Source organism: Tigriopus californicus, chromosome 11, assembly GCF_007210705.1.
Source record: "Tigriopus californicus strain San Diego chromosome 11, Tcal_SD_v2.1, whole genome shotgun sequence".
Taxonomy (NCBI): domain Eukaryota; kingdom Metazoa; phylum Arthropoda; class Copepoda; order Harpacticoida; family Harpacticidae; genus Tigriopus; species Tigriopus californicus.
In genome coordinates this window covers 14,913,296-14,920,464 of record NC_081450.1, presented here as the reverse complement: position 1 = coordinate 14,920,464, position 7,169 = coordinate 14,913,296, and positions in this window count along the sequence as shown.

Genomic DNA, 7,169 nt, shown 5'->3' with positions numbered 1-7,169 from the left:
GTTCCAAACGTCAGTAATTACTAATAGCATTTCGAAATATTCAAATTAACCCAAGCTACACTCACTTTGAAGTGTTTGCAAGTCATTTAAAAAAGGATTTGTGACCTTTCTTTCATCAAGGTTTTATTGCGGTTTCACCAAACTCTCGTACTAACTTAAGGAAAGATGGCGTACCAGGCAAAATCATTGAACAAGTAGCTGAGTAGCAACCAAATTGTTGATTGCAACAGACCATTCATTGTCATGCATAATATTTCCTCGGCTTGTCTTTCAGTTAAAGGCAAAAGTTGTCAAACTGATGTGGGCCACAGTAGAGCTCCGTATAGTTCGGTCAGGGCTGAGGCATGGCCTCGTCGATTTCGAGCTGAGTTGTATCATAGCTCGACGATTTCGAGCTAGGCTGAGCCAGAGCCTAAACCCAGCTCGAGAACATGAGCTGGGCTGACATGACTCGACCTTTCGAGCTGAGCCAGAGTCTAAACCCAGCTCGAGATGGTCTGGGCCAAATACGTTTCAACAGTTCGAGCTGGGCTGAGCTCCGGGCTAGCCCAGAGCTCAGCCTGTTGTCGAGTTGGGTTCCAGCCCATTACATCTCTAGTGCCAACTATCTACGCTGGTCAGCTTCAGTTAACATTCATTTGCCCTCGTCTCCAGACACGTAACCAGCTCTCTAAAAGTTTAGAATGGCAGAGGAAAATAATGCCGATTTACCCTTTCTCCAATACCTCGTGCCAGAAATGATCCCAGGTCTGCCCACTAGTGGACGACCTTGTCCTTCTCCGGCTGGGGATGTTTCTTATTTCAACGGATCCCCTCCCTCCATCATGCGTGGTAATCATAGTAAGTTAAACACCCAGCTTATTAAGGAGAGGCGTTTTACTAGTGGATTTTCCCAGGTCTATCACCAGAGAACCTGCCACTTTTGCCAACCATGCAAGAGGAGTCTATTCGACGGCCGGACGACAGATACGGATCCATCAACAATGAACCAGATATTGTGGATCATCCCGTCCGATCTTATAGGTCTCATTTGTGGTTCAAGGCATTGAAACTGGCGACCATCATCGTTGTGCTAACGACCTTTCTTTTCTATGCGATTGGACATGGCTACAAGATTTACATGCAATACGACCTATCTCAGTTGGAGAATTTCGTGGCATTATACAAATTTTACATCATAACTTCATATATTGCAGTCATTATTGTAGGATTCATTTTGGGCTTTTGTTTACATTTGGTTGTCCAAAAGCTTAATCAAGACACTCCATTTGTGTCACGGTCTTTGAGTAGGTCGCTTGAGATTGTTTATATGTAGCAATTGCTTATCAAAATAAAAAATCGAAATATAAAACAAATTATCGGTAAAGAAACGTTGGATCCGCGTTTTATTAGAGCATGGTAATTGTGTCCGGGGAGAAAGAAATTTTCATGTCATAGTGTTCCTTTGTGATTTTAAGATTTTGTCCAACAACTTCATCAAGGTGATTTTGTTCAAAATGGTCCACTACACAAGAAAACATCGGGGGAAAAGTTCGACTTTGAGTTGATGTCCAGCATGGACCCCAAGGACTTAATTGGCTTTGAAGTGATGGACTCTGAGAAGCACGCGGACAAGCTGTTCTGTATCCTGTAGCCTCGACGCGGTGGAAAGGACAATGGTGATCATCCTTGCAACTGCACTGAAGAACAAGAGAATCATCAGTTCGATGAAGAAGTTCCAGGGCAGGGAGTGGTACAAGGTAATCCTGGACTTCTTCAGTAACTGCCGCGTCCAGTGCACTTACGAGGAGGAGGACGACACCTTCAGCATGGTCCACATCCCCTCCTGTGTCCCCTTCCTTGCCTCTAGGGTCTGGCTGTAAATCACAGAGAAGCCCACGGTGGAATTATTCGTCGAGAACCTCTTGGCAACGCTGTTGGATTTGGACAACGTGCTCCTGACGAACCAGGGCACCTGGGAGTCACACTTCTGGGACACCGTCGTCACCAAGAGCGGGAACAACTTCGAGCGAGGAAAGTTCAACAAGAACTACTGGGGGACAAAGACCTCGGACTGCTACCTCTTGTTGAACGCCGACGGCTCCATCTTCGGGAACGACAACCAGATAACGGGGGGCCGTGGCCTACTCCACATGGGCATACAAGAACTGGATCAGCACAAAGGTGGTCAGCAACACGTGAGACAGTTTCTAAACCATGTAGAACTAATGACACACAATGTTTAATTTGAAGCAATTGCTTATTATTGTCGAAAAATAAAACAAATTATTGGTAATGATGCATTGGATCAGCGTTTTATTAGAGCATGGTTACTCGTGTAACTTCACCTGTCCCATTCCAATCTAGGGTTGATATCCGCTGAAATTAATCTCTGGAGTGTTTGAGGCGTTATATACGTACACATTCCTTACAAGAGCAAATGGGAGTAGTTGTTGACCAGTTTGAAAATCCGTTGGAAGGAGAAACGAGGGGAGTTTCCATATCAATTCTTCGTCCTAACAAAGCAAGGTGGCTGTCAACTCGGCAGAATGCTTTGGCTTCCCTAGCCGAAGCTCAGTGCCGGTCAGCTTACAATCAGTTCACGCTTGCAGCTCGACGGCTTCACTTGACGCGTTACACCTTGCAGGAATAATCAAAATGGCCGTATCCAGTACCCCTCTCTTGAAATACTCTGTCCAAGAGAATGTTCCTGGGACACCAAATCGGGAACAACTTGGGCCAACAACAACGGGTCCAGTCACATCTTACTTCAACGGATCCCCGCCCACCCTAGAGACAGGTTTTCATGCCATTTCAAATGAGACGCTGGACAGTAAGTAACACAGTTTGGCGATTGATCATGGAAGGTTCTAATCTGGCCTCTCTTTCATAGCTTATTCGTCATCAGAGAGCCTGGTTTTGTTACCACGGTGGGCGGGGCAAGGACCAATGCAAAATAGTGACCAAATGTATGGATCAATCAACCATGAACGAACACTCGAGCATGTGGCTAGAGGGTTCACGATTCGCCGGTTGTGTCTTAAAATACTAAAAATCGTGTGCATTAGTATTTTGGTCACAACTGTCTTATTCTACGCCACTGGACACGGTTATAAGATCTATATGGATTTGAACATTTCCGAATTGGTCAGTGTCGTGTTCCAATGCAAATACTATATTATGGCTGCCTATATCGGAGCTGTGTTAATGGGATTTGCAATTTGTTGGTGGGTGCAGTTGTTCCTCCAAAATCTGAATCAGGAGTCTCCTCTTTTGACAAGATCTTGGAGCATGTCTCTTGTGGAACTAAACCGAGAATTTGTTGAATAAATGGGTTGAATGTGGCGATGATAGTGAAGGTAAATAAACAGTCTGTATTAATCCCGATTTATTTATTTTATTCCTTGAGCATTATTTCACAAAACTACAATAAAAATACATCTTACTTGCTAGTCTCGATGGGTACATTGCCATTTCGATATCGACTTATCATCTGTTCGAAAATCTGGAGGAGTTTGCGATCTTGCGCAATTACTCACAACATGTTGGTGAAGCCATCAGAGTGAATAACGTTCTCGACCCTGATCTGATCCAGTATGTCCATGTGACACCTAGTAATCTGTTAGATCACAATGTTCTCGAGATAGAGCCGAACATTTCTCAAAAGCCAGCGTTGCTAAAGTAAGCCCACCAAAATCAAGTTCGAACAAGAAATTGGCGAAAGTTTAGACAACCTGGACTTGGTTTCAATCCTGAAACAGGAATCTGCCATAAATTTAGCCATAGATAAACTAATCTCAGTTTTTGTGGAAGTTTGCTCCAATCTAGCAATCCCTGAATGTGTTCTGAAAGTAGAAAAGACTTTGTTCTGAAGCATTTCATGTTAGTTTGCAACTCTTGTTTAACAATGTAAATCCAGCAATAGAGGCTAGCCTTCAAAGAAAGTTGGATTTGAGCCAAGATAGGGTAAAGGCCTTCATTGAGAATGACCACTTGAAGAAGGAGAGTAAGGAGGTTCAGGAGGTCAGGTCGAATCCGAAGGCTTTTTTCTCTTATGCGAACCCTAAGAGAAAAATGAAACACTCTGTGGGGCTTTTGAGGTTGATGGGAAAGCCATCAGCAATGTAGAGGCTATGGCTAACTTGCTTGGAAATCTACTGTGTTTATAACCCCACTGAGTTTTGGAGCAACAATCCATCGCTCTAATGAGTCTTTTGAGATTGGCGAGTCTAACTAAGTTGAGCGGTTAAATGATCTAGAAGTCTCAGATCAACATACTTTAGTGGCCATTGGGGACTTGTGGCTGTCGAATTCTCCTGATCCTGATGGTGTGACATCTCAGTTTCTGATGAGATGCTCACTGGTTCTTGCTCGTGTTTTCTCGAACTTGATGCGTTGCATCTTGGATCAGGGCAAGCTTCCCTTTTCACAAAAGTTAGCACACGTTGTTCCATTCTTTAATGGGGGAGATTTCTCTCACTTCGAATATTGCGAAGGTGTTGGAGAAAATCATGAAGTCCAAACTTTCTTGTCATCCATGATGTTCTTCCTCCTAGTCAGCATGAGTTCCGAGCTCATTACAGCATTGTTACTCACCTGGTTGGGTATATAGAGCAAGTCATTGTGGGATAGAGAGACACGAGTCAGTTGGTTTTGTGTATCTTGATTTTGCTACGGCCTTTGACAAAGTTGATAATGGCCTTTCGTTGAAAATTTTTTTGACATTGAGATATAAAGGAAATTTCCCAATTGCATAGGAAGATTCATTCATGAGAGGAAGCAAATAGTAAAGGTTGCAATGTCATACAGTGACATACAGGGCGACCACGAATAAGCGTGACAACTTGAACTTTGTATATCGTCAAAACTTAGAACATTACAGCATAATTTCTTTTGGTTTAGTTTGGTTTTTCAGAGGCTTAGCTAAGCACTACAGGGATTATAATCCACGGTACTATTTACATTAAAGGTTATAGTTCGTCTATGTTATGTTTGCGTTTAGAATCATTCAGGTGGAACGTTCTGACGACTACACCTTTCAATCTTATGATATTTGGTCAACCAATGGATTTGAGTTGGCGGATTGAGCTAGTCCTTGTATTTAGGGTTGATCTGGAATGCTATCTAAAAATTTGTCCAAGTCTGACTTTGAAGATGTTACTGGATCAGCAACTTATACGTATTCCCTAAGAATATTAGAGGGCAACAAATTAAACAATGAAGGAGCCCGAGAAAGAAGAGAAGTGGACTTCATTGTTCGAACTAGCCTTGATTCACAAGGGTTTGAAGGTGCTCTTAAAATACACATTAAGCCTCGACGGTCACTACAATTGAGCCTTAAGCCTGGGTTGGGACAAAGCTCATGGATGCCTTTGAAAACGAACAATATCCGACACCTTTCTTACCTTCTCTTAACACATTGTAGTCCCAAACCATAATGCTACATTGCTTCCTTTTCTTCTCTCTTACTTACACGTCGAAACTGTACTATTTTTTTGACTACTTATCTTTATTCCATGCGTTATTTCCAAAAGATTGTTCTACTTTATCACTGGCACATTTACAGTGATTAATGCATTTCTGCTCCAAGGTTTCTGGAATAAGAAAAGTGTGTGCATCTCCCGAGTTTGAGAACGTCAAAGTGGACATGTCATTGAATATTGCCCCGGTCGAGAACTCGTCTGAAGGGTGACCAGTTCGGGGACTTTGATCAATGTCCAAATCCTATAATGACGACGGTTACACCTTCATAAAGAAGAGCTTTTCGTTTTCATATTTATCAGCCCAATTCACTCGTGAACGAGCCGATCAGATGGTGTCCCCCAATTCACTGCCACGTCTTTTAGGGCCGGATGACTTTCGGCGATAAGAAGGAAAGTCAAATGAACATAGCGCCGCAATTTGGATACATATCATGGTAACATCATTATTTGTCTAGCCTAAAAACGGTTGATTTTGAGTTTCGAACGTTTGATCCTCAGTTCATGTGAACATAAATCATGCATTACATTTAGATAGTGGTGTCTACTAACGAACCTCAGGTTTGCTTGTATGAAACAACATTGTTGATTAGGTTAATGATGATCAAGACTATCACAACGTTTGTTAAAACCAGACTTATGCCATCTTATTTACCGAATGAAGCCAGTTTTGCTATTGTTGAATATCGGCTGGGTCTTGGCTTGACCAATTGCAACGTCATATCAAATGAATGATCATATGTGTTGTTAGTCTTTATCAGGTATTTTGCGAATATGGTGATTCCAGAATATTACAAAACTTTCATCCCACTTCCAAGTCAAAAGTGTAAACCTTGACACTCACTACAATTGATTCTGAGTTCTGGTTGAGGAAAAAGCTCATGGATACTTTTGAAGATATTGCATTGTCCCAATCTTCTTGCTTTGTTGCAATATAGTAGTTGTTCTCTAATTTTCACACTATTCCTGCCTGCCTTTTCGGCAAAAGCTCAAACATTCCCTTAAAATGCAAATAGAACCTCAATACTTTACACAAAAGAGCAAATCTAAAAACATTCGCATTTTAGATTTATTGCTTGTCTATCCACCTGTGGGGCAATTATACTTACAGCTGGATTCTTTGTTGATCAGCTTACCCCTCTCGTCTCACCATTGATACGACTGCCACAGTGGTTCAAAAGCCTTTTTGAATTCCAACAGAAATATCCAAGCAAATCTTGTTAACTAATAGCCATATGCTTTGGTGGTGAAGCGTTCCAAATCTTCTTTCTGAATGGAAGCAATTGTTCAATAATTCTTGCTGTCTTCGCGATAATCAAGTCCCACCTTCCATGGCGCTTGACGAAATCGGACAATGAACTGGTAATCTGTGTACAGTTTGTTATGTTTTTCAGCGTTGTCAACTCGAGTACCTCAAATTCCGGCAGATTGTCCAAGGTCAATGGTTGTGCCTCAAACGACGGCAACACCGCACTTGTCAAGAAGGAAGGTCCGTTCAGCCAAATTGGCTTCAAGAGATCTTCAGGCCTACATGCACGCGTTGCTACATCGGTCGGATTCTTGTCGGTGGGCACATATCGCCAGTAGCTCGTCTTTGATACATTAAGAATTAATTCGACTCTTCATGTCACATATTTCGAAAATATTCACCCCCGATTTCGAAGATATCCAAGGACAACAAAGCTGTCGGAATACAAGTAGATGTTCTTG